The 18883-nt window shown below is 51.2% G+C and overlaps 1 protein-coding gene and 1 non-coding gene across 2 annotated transcripts in view; both read right to left on the reverse strand.

The window, feature by feature from the left end:
* The window catches only part of SHB (SH2 domain containing adaptor protein B), a 135372-nt gene that overhangs the window by 91631 nt on the left and 24858 nt on the right, over nt 1–18883 (reverse strand). The gene's annotated exons all lie outside the window — the stretch shown is intronic.
* MIR2473 (microRNA mir-2473) lies at nt 8590–8661 on the reverse strand. The gene has a single exon (NR_030916.1). It is a non-coding gene; the product is annotated as a microRNA mir-2473 (primary transcript).

The following is an 18883-nucleotide window of genomic DNA, read 5'->3' on the forward strand; positions in this document are numbered from 1 at the left end:
GCAGGCTGGAGTCCTGGTCTTCCTCTGGGGCCCACCGTGACAAGCCTGACATCCTCAAGAGGGAGACTCAGTTGCCATGCTGACCAAGAGATGGCATTAACAGAACAGGGATTTGGGGGCCTGGAGAGGGCTTCCAATGATGAGGGGCTGCCTGGAGAAGAGGAGGTAGACAGATGCTCCACACAGACCCAGACTATACAGGAGTAAGCTCGATGAGTCAGGAAGGACATCTAACAGCCAGTGAAAGGAACAGCTGCCTGGGAACTGGAGCTCCTGCCATTCAGGTGCCCAAGAGAAGCTCTAAGGTGGGTGTCTGGTTTGGGTAGAGGTCAGAAAACTGGATACCACCTGTCTGTGCTCTGTTTGTTAGTGCAGCTTCAGCTGCTCCACAGCAGAACACCGGCTTCAAGGAATACCTAGCTGGGTGGCTGTCTGCACAACCCCAACTGTGACCAAGATGGGTGGTATTTCCAAAGCCCCAGCAGCAGGCCAGAACTGTGCAAAAACACAGAAAAACGAGTGGCTCCACAGAAGGGACCCCCACCAAGCAGAAATGTCCCAGACAGAGCATTCTGGCCCAAGCCGACTCTCCTTCACCCTTGTGGGTTAACTTTGACCAAGCTTCTTTTTATCTCTCCAAGCTCCAGCAGTTCTTCCGTGAAACAGGGCAAAACTATTTGCTTTCTCAACTTTATGTGAGTTTCGCGAAGAGCAAATAATCTCATGACTTGGGGACATGTCAGTAGTTTATAAAGAATAGGCTATGGTGGCACCTCCTGGGAGCCCGGGATCAAGCTGGGGTCTCTGTCCATGGGAAGCTGAAAATCTAGTCCGAAAGACAAAACAAAGACCCAAGAAGAAACCCCAGAAAAGGCCCCAGTGATGATTACAGAGAGAAAATTGGCTGCAATTAGGCATGACAACAGCTGTCACATTTCTCAACCACAAAAAGAAAAATGTTTGTGAACGATCCTTTTTTTCGCCTTTTATGCTTTGCGGAGGATGCACCTAGTCCAGGGACTTGGTTAAGAGGTAGAGAACCTCCAGGCCACCTTCCATGTGCTGAGATGGCAGCGTGCTCTGGGTCTATGCCCACGCCCAGGGCTCCAAGGGGTCCACAAAACAGGCTGCAACACACACAGGGCTGTGGGGACACCCCGCCCCCATGCGGAGATACAGGCAAGCAGTCCCTGCTCGCCACTCCTTGTCCCTGGCTTTGACCATCATAGACCACCTCTACCTACAGGCACACCAATAAATCATTTCTGACATGGTAAGAAAATTAATTTGGGGAAGATTAATTAGCTACATTCAGGCGTTCAGCTGAAACTCCTGGAAATCAGATGGTGGGGAGAGTGCTTTTCCGCAAGGACCTAGGACAGATTCCCTTTCTCTCCTCTAAGGTCTGACTCAGCCACGCAGAGTCATCTCAAAGTGCTAGGCCCCTCTTTCACTGACGGAGGTCGAGGGTTCTGCCCATAAGGCTGCAGGGGCGGGAGCTCACAACCCTACGGTTCAGTCATTCAGGACAGTTGTCACTATCCAAGCAGCCGCCATCCGTTTCTTGGGTGTTTTGTGGTAAACGCTTCTTTACAGACCAGTCAGTTAGCTGGCCCGCAAGTCAGGAGGCGGTGGTCTCCACTGGTCTTTCCAGTCCTGCCCCTCCCAAGGCCACAGCTGCTTGCCTAGACACCTGCAGGCTCCAACTTGTCAGGAAAAATGCATTCCAAATTACAGCCTTCGTCAGCGCCTCTCCAGCCCTGCTTGCTCGCCTCCCCCCTCCTCTCACATGCACACCTCGCCCTCCTTCAGTTTCACCCCATGGAGAAGGCTGTGGGTCCTGGGTGGGAGGTTGTTGGAGTGGAGCCTGGCCTGGCCCTCTGTTCATTTACCCCAGAACCTTGCTGTTATGTGGTAGGGACCGGCTTCTCAGCATCTCTCAAGCAGTGGGAGGTTCTATTTTGAACTCAGAGATAGCTCAGTCTTAGTATTTTTTCATTGCTTTTAGCCAGAACCTACAGACAGAGAATCCAGTGCCTCCCCTCCTGAGGACAGAAGCACCTGGGGGTCTGCAGAGTCACTACATGTGGGGTCAGAGTTCAGAGGGCCTCGGGAGACAATCTAGTCCAGTGGGTTTCAAACTTTTATGTGTAAAAATTGTGCAGAGGAAATCTCACACGGAACCCCAACATTTTCTACTTTCCATAGCCTGAAAAGCACGAATGCACTGGGGAGCAGGAGGTCTTGGGGAACGGGGAGTGAAGGTCAGTGCCAGAAACAGATAACCAAATGTTTCTTCACTCCCAGCTCCACACAATTCCCGTGATACCTGGATGCCTATCTAATTTTTCTCTTAAAGTCTTTCTTAAAAATTTTGGGGCATATTCACCACAATCATGCCCCAGGAAAAACACACTAGCTCCTCTCACAAGAACTTTCATCCATCCCCACAGACAGTTCCTTGTGGGAGGCAGCCCCAGGCCAGGCTCAGTCCACCTGGGGATACCCACTGGGCATCACTTTGTCCTCCCCTGATCTCTGGCTCAGCACAGCCCAGCCCTCCTGCAAACCCCAACCACCCGCACCCACCTTCCCAGACAGTCCTCTCTCCCAAGCTTCCTGCTCAAGAGGGGACAAGTGCCCCTCCTGGGTTTGGGGCTACTGCCTAGAAAGCACTCTGAGACCAGACCCAGGACAGGAAGGCTAAGATGGGGATTTTCTTCTTCCCTGGAGGGCTCTCTAGACTTTCCATCATCAGGAGCAGGGACAGGGGACGGTTCTGAAAGTCAGGCACCTCTCAGGGCCTTAGGCCCCTCGTCTATAAAATGACAGCGGGGTGGGGATAAAATGATCCCATCTGCGTGATATACTTACAACGGGGCTGGCACATGGCGAGTCCTGAGAAATGTCAGTTCTGATGATCATCATCTCAACCCATCATCCAGCCTGATGGAGTCCCTCCTCTTACTGAGGAGGAAACTGAGGCCTGGGGAGGGAGGGGAAGGGTCTTGCAAGTCACCTGGATGCCCAGTAACAGAATGCTCATTAGCAGGGTGACAGAACCAGACTCCTGGCAAATCCCAGCCGCACAAAAACCTAAGTCGTTTGGTGACCTACATACATATTTATAGCCGCCTGCTTCCAAAATGGGTTTTAGATGGCTGAATTGGAGTCATTTTTTGGTCCCATCCGCTGTTCCCTTCCCAAGGAAGGATCAGGCATGCCCGTGGGGCTTTCTCACGGTAACAGGAGGCTGTGTCCAATAAGAACAACTTCTCCAGTGGACTCAGAAGAAAAGTATGTAAAGCAAACGCAGTGTGCAAAGGAAAAGTATGTAAAGTAAAGAAGCCAAGGCCTTTCCCGAGGTCTCGGGCACTTCTGAAAACCCCTGGAAACCAGGCCTCCATGCTCCACGCAGGGCCCAGGAGAGAGCAGGAGTGGAGAACAAGGGGGCTTCTCCCACCAGCCTTGCTCTGTGCTCACAGCTGGATCAAGGGGAGACGGGGCCCAGGCTGGCACAGCGCATTTCAATAATCAGCAACAGTGGTGCAGGACCATACTAAGTGAAGGGTCATTCTCTCTGAATGCAGCCCATTAGGATGATTCATGCACTTTTCCAACCTGGGAGCCGCAAGGCAGGCCAGGCCCCAGCGCCTCTAAGATGTGAGCACTAAACAGCGGCCCCTCCGCCACCCCCGAGTCACTGCCTTTTTATGGAGGACACGCAGCATCGGCCATAATTACCACCACCATATTTGCAAGTTTCCAATTATATTCAGCTTAATAGTGGGTGCTCAATAAATGGTGATTCACTTTTGAAAACAATGCCATGTTCTCAAATCCTTCAGCAACCAAGCCTCAATTAACTCTTTCTCTCGGGCAGTCCTCTAAGTTAAGCAGCTGTCCCTGAAGCCCAAAGCACTTTTTCTTACATGTACTTGGCCCCTCCTAAGGTATGGGAAAGTTACCAGGGACAGAACATTGCAATGTCATATCTGTCTCGGTTACCCTGTACTCATGATGTGCTCTTTGCTGGGAGGCAGACTCGGGCGGGTCCTTCCATAAGGCAATCAGCCCCTGGGCACAGCAGGGCCCTCACAAGATGCGCTGGGCAGGAGCAAGGGTGGGCGGGGATGTACAGGGTGGTACTGAATTCAGGGACCCGAGCTTCAGTGCTTTCTGGCTTCTCCCCAGGTGTGGGAGTCTGGGCATGTCTCTTCCTCTTCTCTGAGCCTGAGCTCTCGCCCCTTCACTGTGAAAACATCTTCCTCCAGGGGTGGGAAGAAACTGAGTCAACGGACCGAGGGATAACACCATACTGGCATGGGCGAAAGCAGTAGAGAACCGGGAAAGGATGTTGTTCCCACCTGAGATGCCACAGGCCAGGTATTTTAGTCTGGGTTCTCCCAGATGCAGAACCGGAAGCCAGGACTCAGGTGCAAGTGGTATATTTGGGAGCTGACACTTAGGAGGGATGGGGAAACGGGTCAGGGAGGGACAGCAGCAGGAAAGCTGGGTAATCAAGTCAGCTACCAAGGTGGACCACCCAAACTCCACCCAATTTGGAAACTTTTGAACACTGTCTACATAAACCTACTGTTCAGAATCATTTTACCAAGGTGAGGAGGACAGGGGAACCAGACACCAGCTAACTCTGGGAGGGCCCTTTGGAAGCTGTTCTTGAGCCCTGACTTCTGGGCTGCCTCACGAGTGTGGGAAGGATGATCACCCCATTGCAGGTCCTGCACAAAGCCTCGGGGAGAGATGCAGGTACAAGCTAGCTGGAGGAGGCTGGACTGGTGAGCAGGAAGGAGGAGGAGGCTGACAGCATCCGCTGCCGGGGGCCAAGAAGAGCCTCACACTTGGTGAGTTTACACGTAGCTGCAGCAACAGGCGGGCCCATCAGATGGCCCCAGACTCCTGTCCCACTTGGCCCCTAGCCTGCCCACACCGCTGTTCTCAGAATTTCAGGTTCCTCATCCACGCAATGGGAAGAAGGATCTCCAGGTCCCATCCCCTCCAAGCATTCTGAGCAGAGAATAATGGCTTTGAAAAGGTGGTGGAAACTGTACAGACTCATGGAAGCAGGCCGTCCCTGGAAGCCAGCTTCCCTAGCACAGGCAGTGTTCCCACACAAAGGCCCTGGGTCATTTTCTCCTGGGCGAGGGCCACCGTTCCAGAGAACAAGTAACCAGCACCTGGACAAAACCAAATGGGGACCATGGTGGGCCACTAGTCCCTTCAGAGGCCTGCAAAGTCACCTGGCAGCTTGAGGGAGGGCTGAAGCTCCAGTGCAGTGGGTGGGCTGGTAGAACACGTGAGCACCTGGAAAGGCCTTGGGGGCCACAGACCCCAGCAGGGTGAGCCTGTGTGCAGAGGGGCCACAGCCCCCCTTGACTGGCTGATGGAGCACCAGACCACTGCGGGACCCACACTTCATCCACCCTGTAGCTGAGGACGCTGGCAGCCCATGCCGGCACCTGACCCCACAGGCAGAGAAGTGAGTGGCCTGCAGTAACACTGTTCTCAGCAGAGTCTAAAAATGCACCTCCTTGGTGCAGACATCTATGGCCCAGACCACAACCAAAAGTGCAGAAGGAGAAAATTCTGAACCGGCAGCTGGAGTTCTGACTTGTTCCAGGATGAGGTGAGCCGCTTGAGGACCCCTACTATGCAGCCAACAAAAGAGGGTAACAGAATCTTTTCAAAATTTATTTTTGATTGATTTATTTTGGCTGTGCCAGGAGGTCTTAGTGGCAGCATGCGGGATCTTTGATCTTTGTTGCAGCATGCAGGATCCAGTTTCCTGACCAAGGAACCAAGGCACCCTGCATTGGGAGTGTGGAGTCTTAGCCACTGAATACCATGAATCCCCAGAATCTTTACTGGTTAAAAAAAAAGCCTTATCCTTGGCACTTCAGCAATTGACAAAAATCTGATTTCAACATAGAAACTAGGAAGATTCAATTTTTCTAAAATATAACACCAAAAAAAAAAAAAAGAGAGAGAGAGTGAGAGAAAGAAAGACATATATTTAAGTACATAAAAAAAAAAAAAAAAAAAAAAAAGGACTGCAGGACTTCCCTGGCTAGTGGTCCGGTGGTTAAGACTCGAGCTTCCAATGTAAGGAGTACAGGTTTGATTCCTGGTCTGGAACTAAGATCCTACATTCTGTGTGGATCAGCCCCCCCAAAAGGGGGGGGACTGGAAGGAAATACAGTAAAATAAGCACATGTGGGCATTGCACACTTGCTCCCTCCATCCCATCACCCATGGCTCTACAAGACTTCTCTCTGATTAGGCCCTCTAGAGCCCGGGGGGTGGACTCGTGGACTTAGGACCACTGAGTTGTCCAGGCTCATGGACACATTTTCCCCATTCTCTTTGCTCCTGGATCCCCTACCCAGAGGCACCAGATTTGTAAATATGTGAGTGATTTCAGGGAGAAGGCACTGGAACCCCACTCCAGTACTCTTGCCTGGAAAATCCCATGGATGGAGGAGCCTGGTAGGCTGTAGTGCATGGGGCTGCAAAGTCGGACATGACTGAGCGACTTCACTTTCACTTTTCACTTTCATGCATTGGAGAAGGAAATGGCAACCCATTCCAGTGTTCTTCCCTGGAGAATCCCAGGGACGGAGGAGCCTGGTAGGCTGCTGTCTATGGGGTCGCACAGAGTCGGACATGACTGAAGTGACTTAGCAGCAGCAGCAGAGTGATTTCAGACCTGCAGCCTTTGCCCTGAGAACCCCAAGGTGAAGCCACAGTGCCCAAAGCTTTCAACACAGGGTGGTTCTATTGGCTCTGCCCATCTACATCCCAATGCTCAGTCCCAGCCTGGCATAAAGGGGGCCAAGTAAATGCTAGATGGGTCAATGAGCTAATGAATCGATGGAGGGTTTGTTGGGCCATTCCTCTCCAGGGGGAAGCCTGAGTTCATGCCTATAAGGGGCCCCTTATGCTTAGGGTACTAGAAACAAGCATATTTTCACTCAAGCACCTGTACACTTTCTGGCTGGGCCATCAACAGGCTGCATGACCTTAGGCAAGCTACACAACTTACACTCTGTCCCGAGTTTCCTCATTTATAAAGTGGGAATAATACAAAGATGTACCTTAGGAGATTGTTACAAGAATTGTGTCTTAAATATTTGTCAAATGCTTGGAATCATGCACATAACACAAGGTAGACATCATTTAAGTGTTTAGTAAATAAAATAAGTAAATATATACACACACGCCTAGCATACGCACCTGCACTCAGACGTGAATGTACAGGCATGCCCATAAAGGCACAACGTCCCCAGCCCCCCACATGCTCCAGGAGGCCAAGGACCTCAGTTTTTTGTTTTTTTCCAGATAAGCTGTAAGGGTCAGACGTGCCCTCTACCACAGCCAATGGTCAAAGAGAGAAGGGCTCTGGTCTGCCCTAAACAAAAAAAAAAAAAATCCAATGAGCAAAGTCCAGTCAGGGCACTGACCGACAGCCGTGGCTGTGAACCTTGACCTTGCATGTCGGCTCAGCTATCTGCCTGAGCCAGGCTCCTGTGACAGGTGACCCCAGCCCCCCTGGTCCTCAGTGATGTACAGTATCTCTCCCTGGAGATATGGCACCACCAGAACAAACACTAGCAGGTGGGATGGCAGGAAAAGCCCTGGTCACCAGTCCACCTGTCCAGCCTTCTTCCTCCAGGTTTATAAGGCGTATTTCAGTTTTTTCAACACTGCTTTAAAAAATCAAGCCCTCCTTTGGATTTCAATGGTCTGGGATACATCCACTACTTAAGGGGGTTTGCTTTTCCCACCACTTACTCCAAGGGCACATTCAAGACCACAGAGACCTGGTCTCTATGAAATGCCAACACGGTGCAGGACAGTAACCTCATGAATCAAGCCGGAAGTGGCCTTAATTACTGGTGCACATTGTAAAATCTCCTTCCAAACAAGGTCATAAATCCCTTACCACTGGAAATGTTCTATCCTTAAAGAGAGGCAAAGGTTTCTTGAACAGACTTATCAATTTCAGAATAGTAAACTTTGATCCACTGTGTGAATCAAGCGATCGCGGAGGCTGAGTGCCTCTCTGACAAGGCACCATCAGGAGATATCCCCAACATGATATCCCGTCATCAGCTTTCTCGCTTCACACACTTCTCTGCCAGGAAGTGAGACCCCGCTCGACTCCCTGGGACGACCGCCTGGAAACGAGGTCTGCTGGTGCCAGGACCTGAGAACCTAAACCAGACCCTCCAAGAGCCTGAGGGTACTCGAGGGTGAGAACTGTCAAGAAGCTCGGACATGATGCTGAGGATGGAGGGAACACCCACTGTCGGGCAAGACTGAGATTTTAACACTGTCTTACTTCATCCTCCTAATTATATTGTTTTCAGATGAGATAAATCAAAGCCCAGAGAGATTTCCTAGTTTCTCCAAGGCCTCAGAGCACACGAAGTGTTGCAGGTTTCAACTCTGGCCAGCCTCCCTTCCAGTCTTTGGCTCTTCTGTGACACCCACAGCCTGCCGCCTGAGTTTCAAAAATCCTGGGTTCCTTCCCAACAGCAGAACGAAATCTCTGAAGGGAGGTTTGAAAGAAAGAAGAGGAAGCTCTGCCAATTTGGCTCAGATACACACCAAATTGGGCAAGGGCCACCCCGACACTCCCTCATCAGCTGGGTGCTGGAAGTCTCCCTTCCTCTTCCTCGGCCTCCCTGTGACTGGAACACACCTGCAACCTGCCAAGGCCACACCTGGGGAAGCACCGCTTCCGCCTGGAGCCATGCTCTGTGGCGGGCTTCTAGCAATTACTTCCCTCCATTGCTTACTGCCTCCTCCATCCTGCCCAGGATCCCACCTCCTCCTACTCCCCACAACCTACCACCAAAAATAGTGCAGGCATGTCCTTACACTAGAGGCAATGAGCTCCAGCGTTGTTCTGAAGGTGTTCACAGCAGCTGTGAGGCAGTAGAAAGATGGGGTCCCACTTCTGCACACAGAAGCATCAGTCAGAACAGGATGGGGATGAGAGCCAGAAGGTGAACCTGAACACAGGCCCCTGCTTCATTAACAAGAATTAATAAAGGGCTGTATTAACTTTGCCAACAAAGGTCTGTCTAGTCAAAGCTATGGTTTTTCCAGTAGTCATGTATGAATGTGAGAGTTGGACTATAAAGAAAGCTGAGCACCAAAGAATTGATGCTTTTGAACTGTGGTGTTGGAGGAAACTCTCTTAGAGTCCCTTGGACTGCAAGGAGATCAAACCACTCAATCCTTAAAGAAATCACTCCTACGTGTTCATTGGAAGGACTGATGCTGAAGCTGAAACTCCAATACTTTGGCCACCTGATGCGAAGAACTGACTCATTAGAAAAGATCCTGATGCTGGGAAAGATTGAAGGTGGAAGGAGAAGGGGACGACAGAGGATGAGATGGCTGGATGGCATCACCGACTCGATGGACATGAGCTTGAGCTAGCTCTAGGAGCTGGTGATGGACAGGGAAGCCTAGGATGCTGCAGTCCATGGGGTCACAAAGAGTTGGACATGACTGAACGATGAACAGTTTGGGGAGAAGGATACGAACCCCAGAAGGATGTACTCCCTAGGGACATTTAAACCATCACCCCAGCCAACCAGCCAATCTGAAAGGGCTCCACTTGAGTGGTGGACCTGAGTGGTCCACCTGAGTGGTCTGGCCCCACTTGCCCTCTCCACAGTTCCGTCATGCCCATCCTCTGATCTGTGAGCAACAGGTCTAAACGGATGGCCCTGAGCTCCCCATCATTCTGGATCCCCTAATTGGAGCTGTCCTGACCTGGCGGCGCTGGCTTAGGGACCAGCTTGAGTGAGCTGCTGCCGCTTTCCCAGCACCCCTGGCCAGCTGTGTCAGCTTGGTGAGTAAGGCAGGGAGGGCCCTCAAAGGCTGCCCACAGCCCCTTCCACCCAAGAAAAAATTTGCTCTAAAATATCGACACCCTCCCCAGAATTGCCTCCCGGATTTAAAAAGGGGAGAGGTTGCTTGGCTTTAAAAAGGAAATTGGATTCCCATTCATGAACTTCCCACACCAGGACACCTAACAGGTAAAACGGGTTCTGCCATTGATTAATGAGCTGGGGTAATAATGGGGCTCACCCTTTTGCCATTAAGAATATTAACCTCGTTCCTGGCCCAGAGATGTCATAAATCCAGGGCCCACGGAGCTCTGTCACAACCACACTACACATCTGCCAGGTGAGGGGGCTGGGTGCATGTCTCTAACCTCCAGGGTAAGCCAGGAAGGGACAGAGCCCTTTGGGAAGCCCACAGACACTCCACCAGGCCAGATGTGGGCAGAAGGAGAAATAATGCCATAACTTGCCATAGATATGCAAGAACCCAGGAGTCTCAGCTGCCTGGGACCTTTATTAAGGTGATGCTGTGCTCGCATGGTCTAATGGCTTCTCAAAAGCCAAGCTGCCCACTGGGGGCATTGACAGTGGTGTGACCTTATGACTTCCACCACCAGGGAGGAACTGTCTCCTTCCATTCTGCACAAATCTGAGGGATGCTGGAAAATCACGTCCAGCTCTGGGCCCTGCACTTTAATTAAGAGCTGCCACCAGGATGATAAAGAGCCCGGACTCCATGTCTCATGAGCATAATTAAAGAGACTGAGAAGTGTGTATGTTCTAGATAAGATTTAGGGGCATGTGTGCGCAGTGCAGGATGGATAGTTAATTCCTGGAACCAGATGTAGACATGTTCTGTGGGGCCAGAGATGACAGAATGAGGACCAACTGGTGGAGGTTACAGAAAAGATTTCAACTCAAGGTTAGGAAGACTGATCAAACACAGCTGTTCAAAACAGCACAGGGTTATTTTAGGAGGCAGTGAGCTGCCTGCCACAGGGATCTCTGGGCAGATCTCTGCGTGAGCCAGCAGGAGGACCTAGACGAAGACCCTCTGCCACTGGAATCTCTGCTCCTTCTGCGATTTTTATGGCACCCCAAAGCAGGGCACTGGGGGTGGCAGAGGCAGCAGTTGGTCCAAGCTTTTAGAAGTATAACCCCTTCTCTCACTTCCTCAAGAAGCCCCCCAGCTTGAGAGCCCAAAGGGTGCTGCTCTGCAGTACAACTGGCTCATTTCGTAAAAGTATGTGAGGGTGGGAAGATACACAAGCCTGCCCGCTGAGAGACAGCGTCACCATCCAGGAAAGAGATGAGACATATCTCCAGATTGGGACCAGGTCACTCAGTGGGGGACGGTCTCAGCCTAACCTAATCAGGGCCTCTTCTTCCAACTGATGGGCTGGGACTGACCCAGGCCACTTCTGTTTTGGAATTCAGCAATGCCTGTGGTGATCTAGAAGGGGATAGAAGGACAGTGTCTGCCCTCAAAGAGGGGAAGAGTCTAGCAAGAGATGTCAGCAAATTTCTTCTCTAAAGAGCCAAACAGTAGATAATATTTTGATTAGCAGGACATACAGTTTCTGTGGCAACAACTCTACTCAATTGCCACTGTAATGCAAAAGCAGCCATATGTACAACTAAATAAATGTGCACGGCTGGGTGCCAATAAAACTTTATTTCAAAAAATAGGCAGCAGTTGGATTTGGCCCAAGGGCTGCAGTGTGCCCACCTCTGGGCTAGTCCTATGGTTCTCAACAGGCTGTGCATTAGAATCCCTTGGGGAGTTTTCACAAAGCACCAATGCCTAGGTTCTGCCCCAAATAACATTAAAATGGTGTAAGGTGGGGTCTGGGGTCAGTGTTCTCTAAAAGCTCCCCCAGATGATGGTACCATGCAGTCAAGACTGAGAATCACTGATCTCTAGCAGAAGAGAAGTATGTGAAATCCCACTATAATCTCACAATAATCCATAGGATTTCACAAACCCAGCCCAGGTGAAGTGACTGGCTCAGGCTCATAAGTGAGTCAAGAGGCAAGGAATCCCAGCCCATGAGCTTTCCCCAGCACACAGCACACAGCATGGGCTCTAAAGCACACCCCCAGCCTAGTGCTTGGGATGCAGGTGCTTTCTAGCACACGACCCACAGTTCCAGGAAGACAAGACCCTGCAGACGGAAATCAATACCAAACACGTTCGCAAGACACACTCTAATGATGAAACCGGGCCCTCTCCCCAGACCAGCCTCGATGACCTCGGACTAACAGGGGAAGAGAAATTCCCAAACAACTCGTTTGTCTGTTTTTGAGAAGCAGCATTTTAACCAAATTTTAAACAGTTTATTAGCATCTGGGAAGAACAAAAGGGGACTATAAAAACTGTGTTTCCTCAACCCTAACAAGCGCAGCCACAGGAAACTCTTTACCAATGACACCACTGAGGACCTGCCAAAACGTGCTGCCTGCCTGGAGCTCTACCCACGCAGGACTGGGGCACAAGGAACCCCCAGAGCCCTGGGGAATATTACAAGAGCTTGGATGAGGCTGGGCGGCCACTGGCAGCGATGATCTCAGCATCGACAGTGCAAACGTGCTTGGTAGATGGGGCAAACCCAGGCATCCCTGGCCTTGCAGCAGCTCTGTGGGTGGCCAGAGAGCCTCTGAGCCCCAGACCTCCCCCTTCCACTGAGTCATGGGGTCAGTCAGGGGCTGGAGACAGCAAGGATGGGACAAGCATGATCATAAGACAATAAATACTGAGAGCAGAGACCAGGGACTATATGCAGCTCTTTTCATGTTCCCAACAACTCCTGTGGAGCAGATTCACACGTTGTCCCCATTTTGCAGATGGAAAAACTGAGCAACCAAGTAGCTGAGTAATGTGTCCACAGTCACCATGGCAGCAGGTTAGAGTCAGAATTCAAACCCAGCTCCTCTGTCCCAGATTCTGGCTCTCAATGTTATGCTCCAAGGACTTAAAAGAGACTCCACTAAGGCAACTCTTTTCCTGCAGAGGTGATGAATCACAACCAGAGAGAGTAAGGGGCTGGCATGGGGCCAGACATGGGGGGCTGGGGCAAAACCAGTTCCATGTACCACCCTTTCTCTCTGTAGAGAAGGGTCCTGCCAGTTTCTCCGAGGATGGGCTCACTAAGTTGCTGAGGGCCTGCAGAACTGGAGAAAAAGTCAGCTTGAGGGCTCCTGTCTGCCAGCCTGTGTGAAATAAAGCCTGTGAGGAGACCCCACATGACTCAGAATCTTCTGTTCCACCTGCGTGGTACAGAGGCCTGCTTGTCAGCCCCTCACTGTCCACCATCGTCCACACTCAACTGCAGGAGTCACCAGCCAGCTTCCCAGTCATGGCTCTCTGCCCCAGTGCCCTCCAAGGACGCTCCATTCTCCAGTTACTGCACGTTCAAACTCTACCTAGGCTCCAAGGCACAGTCCTGGAGAACATGAGCTCTGGAGTTATAGCTGAGCTCGCATCCTAGCTGTGTCACTTTGGGAAGCTTGTTCAACCTCTCTGGGCCTCAGTTTCTTCATCTAGGAAGTGAGGAGGATAATGGAGCCCACCTCAGGCTCGCAGCAGTTCATCATGGTTCAACCTGCACGTACCTTCCTCCGAGAAACTCCCCCTCCATGGTTAGACGTGAGCTTGCCCTCCTCTGAGCCCCCTAGTTCTGTCTGTACCCCCACTCAGCCCCCAGGGCTGACTCTGGGGCAGGTCCCATGCTGGGCTCTGGGACAAGCTGAGTGAGACACTACTTCAGTCCTCCAGGAGTTCGCAGACCAGTCTGGGGGACAGACGCAGGCTCGCAAATAGCTGTGAGGGCTAAGAAGTGACATTTTACATCCTATGACACTGTAACAAGAACTTTTTTTTTTTTTTTTTTAATCTGGCTCACTTCCCACTGACTAAAGGCAGTTTCACTGATGAGCTGTATAAGAGTTTTAAAAAATCAGGTCAAATCACAATTGGAGAATTCCAAATGGCTCCCAGAATTTCCCCCTTCCCTTACTTCACAGTCTGGATTTAGCCATTCAGGTCCCTCCTTCTCCACCTCTGTACCCCCCATATATGTGTGCCCAGGCCCAAGCGTTCTACGCACACTAGGGCTTGGATGCCACAGAACAGGGTGGGTGCATAGGCACCAGGCTTGAACAGATCTCCAGACTCAAGAGTGGCGTTGTTCTATTATAAAGCAACGGACCCAGGAGCCCCAGTAACCAACACTATTTCTATGTGCACTGCACTTTACAGTACATGGCAGAATGTCACTTGCTCTTCCCACGAAGTCATCTTGCCATGATTACTAAGACCTCCTAAACTGGGGTTCTAGGTCAAGGTTTATGCCTACTTATCTTTCTGGTACCTGTGTTTAACACAGCACCCAGCACATACTAAGGTGCTCAATAAGTAAAAAAAAATTTACAAGCGGGGAAACTGGTTCAGAGAGATTAAGAAACTTGCTCAAGGTCACACAGCAAAGGAAAACAGCCAATCTGCCCAAGGGCAAGGAGAAGCTGAGTGTAACAAAGCAGGACAGTGGGCAAGGGGCCATCCACCAGAGGCGGGTGAATGAAAGGTAGAGTGGAAAAAGGCAGATGAAGCTCCAGGAAGGGAGTGTCTGACCAAGAGAGAACAAAGACAGGCCCTGGGAGCAGGATGAGAGGGGCCAGAGGAAGTGAGGGGATGGAAGTTTCTGAGACAGACTGTCAGCCGTGAAGAACAAGTTTCCGAACTCCTGAAGCTTATCAGGCAGGCCGGGCTGACAGGAGGGTGTGACAGCCCTGGATGATACAGCACAGGAAAGGGTTCTTTATAGTTGGCTTTATTCTTTTGAAAAATGTGAATAATTTGTTATTAGAATGATGAAAAGCTATCTTAAAATAAAGTGCTCTATCAAATGTCAGGCCATTTAGACCTCCAATACAGTCCCCAAACCAGGCAATGGGAGTCTTTAAAAATTTCAAAACTATTCCTGGCTTGTCACTGCATCTAAATAAGAAAATGAACAAGCTAGGCTCTTTTACCAAAAAAAAAAAAAAGGTACACTTTAAATGATAAGCCCAAGAGAAAGCCAAGTGCAAGACTTTATTATAGCCCTGGAATCACTCTGTCATCAGCCTATTTGTGCTACTGCAGATATCAAGGCTTTAAGATCCAAAGAAAGGGGGTCATGGCCCCTGGGCCAAAGACTCCATCCTATTTTTGCGGTCCAGAGGTGTGTGAATGAATGGATTCCATGATTCTTGGCTCAAACCTCCTGATTTTACAATCCCCTGTCCCTCCCCCATCTACAGAGCTGAGGTCACAAAGCCACAAAGTTCCCTTGTAATGCTACTTCCTGTAGATGCCCAGTCTGGCTTTCTGAACAACCTCTTTAATTTGACCGTACAACCCACAGTTGTCCAGAAATGACTTTGATACAAGAAACATCTCAGGCAAGCTCAGGCACCTCGCGAGTCCAAGACGTCTCTGGCTTGGGGCCTGCCATCAACCACTCGCCCTGGCAGGGGCTATGCCCATCAACTTGGTTCCAATAGCCCAAGAGCCCCACCCCTCCCCTGCCCAACCCCAGGGTAGCTCAGGGCTGACTGGAGCGGGAGCGAGGGAAGAGGAGGAGGAATTCCACCAGTGGCTCCTGACAGAGGCTCTGGCCTTGCCCTGCTCTCCACAATCCCTGGGCCACCTTCTTACTCTGAGCCAGAAAGGCTGATTGGGGTTCTGAGGTCACGTTCTAATGCTGCACCACAGACAGGAGTGTTGATAGCAGGCTGAGCCTCACAGAGTGATTGTTCTCAGAGGACAAGACTTACTATCTGTCCTCAGAAATTCCACCCTCTCCTCTCCTCCGAGTTCTCTCCTTGGAGGCTTAGCTCCCTCCGAGAAATGCAAAGAGTGACTGAACTTCCAGGTTCCGAAAGGCAGAGAGAGCCAGGAGAGATTGTGGTTCCCACCTGGGCCGCCAGCTGGCAATGTGACTGACCTGGGTGAGGCTCAGCTACTTCTCAGGGAAAACAGAAACCATGGTCACCTGAGGGCTGTCTCAGGTGGGAATGAGACCACGTGTGAAGCCATACAATGATTGGTAAGGCTGTTCTCACCGAAGCTGACTGCAGAAGGGTGGCCTGAGACGTGCATTAGCACCTACGGAGTGGGAGGAGGGTGGAGATGGGGATGCAGAGGGTACCGGCCCACAGGCTCCAGCCACTCTGCTTAAGGAGGTGAGATACGGTCACCAGAGGGAGCGGGCAGGCAGGCGGTACTGGTGGGGGTCAGGTGGCCTCCTGGAGGAGGCGCATCTCCTGTGGGCTCAGGCGGGAATGACTGCACTTGAGGTAGGTGGATCAGTGGTAAGGCATCTGGAGGGGGCGTGGAAGTGAGGGAAGGAAGAGTAAAGTGACCAGGCTACACTGCTGAAGAGGTTGTACGGTGGGCGTATAACAAAGACACGTAGAAACGGAGTTTGGGGCGGGGGGGAGTGGATTGAGGGCTCCGCTTTGGGGCTTTACTGTAAACAGAATGTGTTAACATTCTGAAGCAGAGGGGTAACCAGCAAGGGGAGGGGTGATGGAGTGTGCAAGCCGGGAGGGGAATGCAGCTGTCCCAGGGAAAGGAGACAGTTTGATGTAGAAGATTCCTGCTCCACAGGTGCTTAGCGAGCAGTTAACTTCCGGAGGACCTGGCACTTGGGAGACTGGGACAGATGAGAGCCTATGACATTTATCCTCACTCAAAACCTCTCTTAGAACCTCCAGCCAGGGATGAAAGGCCTAAGTACAGTCATCACCAGGTTCACTGTTTTCTATACAATCAGAAATAAGCCCTTCATGCCTGATACCCAGAAAGCCCTTTTCGCTAATCAGGAACCTTCATTTGCCTTTGTCCACAAAGGCTCTATTTGCACTCTTTCCCCTCACCATGCATACAGGTGAATCCATCACCCAGCCAGGAGCTCTGTACAGGGGAGGGGCAGTCACATCACCACACACTTACCTGTGAGGCAAGTCAGGTCATCACAAGCAAGGCCCAGAAGTATGACCCATGGTGGGGGCTGGGGGGTGGGGGAGCAGAATAAAGAGACCGTGTCCATGTTCTGCCAAGAGGCAAGATCTGAGCTGAACCTGTATTTGCCAGATGGGATGGAGTGGTGGGAGGGAAGATGGGCATGCTAGCCTTGGAATAGCCAGGGGCAAAGCTCAGAGGGGTAAAAATTCAGTGAGTTTAGGTAAGGATGTTCCTGGCATATCAGGAAAAGGACTGGGGGACCACCTTGTAGGAGGCCTTGAATGCCAGGTTAAAGCAGCTCCATATTACACCAAAGGCAATGGGAAGCCACTGGAGGTTCTGAGAAGCCAATGACCAGGTAGGAATCGTGCTTTTACTGGAGTGACACAATGTCAGCTGTCCCCCATAACGTGGTGGTAGGTGGGGCTGGTACGGGATGCGCCAAGGACAGCAGAGGAGACAGAGTTATGGCAGGAGCCAGCTAACTGCCAAAACGTAGCCGGCTGAAGTCGGCTTGCAAACATACTTGTTAAAAATAGTGCTTTGGGCCTTAGTGGAAACAACCTCATTCTATACCTATTTCCTTTCTCGTTCTTGAATATTCTCCAGAGTGTCTGAATACGCATCTCATGAGGAAGTCATTAGCAGAAGCTCAGTCTGTTCTAATTATAAAACAGGCAAGGAGTCTGCTGAGGCCAATGAGGGGCTCATGCCCACGTCTGGCCTCACAGAGACACTAGGGCATGGGGTTAGAGCAGGCCCGGGGGTAGCACCATCAGGGCTCAAATGCCACGTCTGTCCTCTGCTGGGTTGTTACGCACGTTACTCAAATTCCTGTGCCTCAGTTTCTACTCACTGGGGATAATAAAAGTACCTACTGGGAACTTCCCTGGTGGCCCACGGTTAAGAATCCACCTGCCAATGCAGCGGACACAGGTTCTATCCCCAGTCAGGGAACTAGATCCCACATGACGCCAAACAACTTAGCCTGTGCTCTGCAACAAGAGAAGACACCGCAATGAGAAGCTTGTGTAACGAAGAGTAGCCCCAGCTTGTAGCAACTAGAGAAAGCCCGCTTGCAGCAACTTGAAGAACCAGCGCAGCCAAAAAAAAAAGTACTCACTGACAAAGTTTGTCACAAGAATGAAGCAAAAAAAAAAAAAAAAGCTTAACACAGCACCTGGCACACAGTAGGAACTTAACATGTATTAAGTGAAGCCAAAAATCACCCACCATCTTCAGCTGTCTAACTGCAAACCTCATCTCCTAACTGTGCCAATGCCCTTAAATTACTGAGGACTGTGCTGAGTGGTGAGTAATACGCTGGGCTGGGAGTGGGGAGGCCCAGCCCTATTCGGGGTAGGGTGGGGGGGCCTCCCTGACCTTGGCGGGTGGTGCTTCAAGCAGTTCACTTCCCCATCCCTAAAATGGGCACTGGAAATCCCCATCCCTACCTCCCATGCCCTCTGTCTCCTGGAGCAGCTGAGACAATACCAGTGTGAGGGCCCAGGGCAAACCAAGTGCCCGTGTGAGGGTCAGCACTCCCCTGCTCCACAGGAGTGGCCCGTCCGTCTTGCCCATCTGCTGGCTTGCCTCAGGAGTCACTGTGACAGGCTTTCTCAAGGCCAGCCCAAGCAAGCAGATGTCACAGCCAGAACAGCAGGGGCTCATTTCCAGCCTGGCCAAGCATGGGCTTTCCTGGGGTGAACAGGCCCAGCCTAGATGTCCAATTCCTGCTAATTCTCACCATGGGCCAGGCCCTGGGTTTTCCCTATGTCCCAGAGTGACAGAGACGCAGCCAGGGGTCCCTCAAACCCATTACTACAATACAGAACCGCCTGGCTAATTCTGGCCAGGCCCTCAGAGCCACTCAGAGGCCCCCATCGACCAGATAACCCACAGCCCTACCTGTTCCAACTGTGTGCTCCAGCCCCATGACTTTCCCACCAGACCCTAGCTGTACTTGCTGACTTCCACGACTTTGGTCAAG

Source organism: Bos taurus, chromosome 8 (assembly GCF_002263795.3).
Source record: "Bos taurus isolate L1 Dominette 01449 registration number 42190680 breed Hereford chromosome 8, ARS-UCD2.0, whole genome shotgun sequence".
Classification (NCBI taxonomy): Eukaryota; Metazoa; Chordata; class Mammalia; order Artiodactyla; family Bovidae; genus Bos; species Bos taurus.